Raw genomic sequence first — 927 nt, forward strand, 5'->3', positions numbered from 1 at the left:
GAACTTTATTGCACAGTACTATTATTAATAACCAGAAAGCATGGGTATCGGTGAAGCTTTCAGCTCATTCGATTTACATTTCACGCTTTTGTAATCAAAATATCTGAAACATCATTACACTATCAGGAATGTTGAAAAAAAAAAAACAGGTAAAGAAGTTTAAAATCTTTATTATTTCTGTTAATAAAACTTAATCTTATATACAGAGTATTCATCAACTCGCTCTCATATGAATATTTTTTTCTGAGTCTTCTTTTGGAAAAAAAAAACGTTTTTTTTTTCATAGTGACAATACATTTATCAAACGATTGTAAGATTATGAGCACAGCAGAGCAACAGTCTAGGAATTTATGATGCAAAGTAATGTTAAAGATCTTTATAAACTTTGATTTATTTTTTAAACATAAGCAGTGAATTTTGAAAATGTAATGTAATGCATAGGCTCTTGACGTCACAATATTTTATTCATCAGTGAAAGCGTCGTAGTAAAGGAGGAGCAAATTTAGAGAACGTGTTAAGACGACTCCGCGTGACGTCACACAGTGGTGGCAGAATAAAAGAAAGCAATCCTCTTTATCTTTGGTTGAATCAGGAGTCGTCTCAGCACGAACGCTCTGGGTAGAGTTTGAGAGATCACAGAAACTTAGTATAGTATAAAAATATAAAGATATTGTCGAAATCGGGCAGCCATTTTACAACTAGCAACACTTATTTTTTCCACTTTGTGAGCATGTGGTTAGATGTTTCTGGGACTTTCAAGTGTTCCTCAGACAGTAAACTTGATAAAAAAGTAAATGTTCTAATTTTATCAGTGTTTTTCCTTTTAATAAGCAACAAGGCTCAGTATCATAATTCGGAGTCTGAGACAAATATACTTGAGAATCCTTTGCAACTCACCATGAAGAGGTACGAGAGGGGCCTTAGAGA

Source organism: Penaeus monodon, chromosome 25, assembly GCF_015228065.2.
Source record: "Penaeus monodon isolate SGIC_2016 chromosome 25, NSTDA_Pmon_1, whole genome shotgun sequence".
NCBI classification, from domain to species: Eukaryota; Metazoa; Arthropoda; class Malacostraca; order Decapoda; family Penaeidae; genus Penaeus; species Penaeus monodon.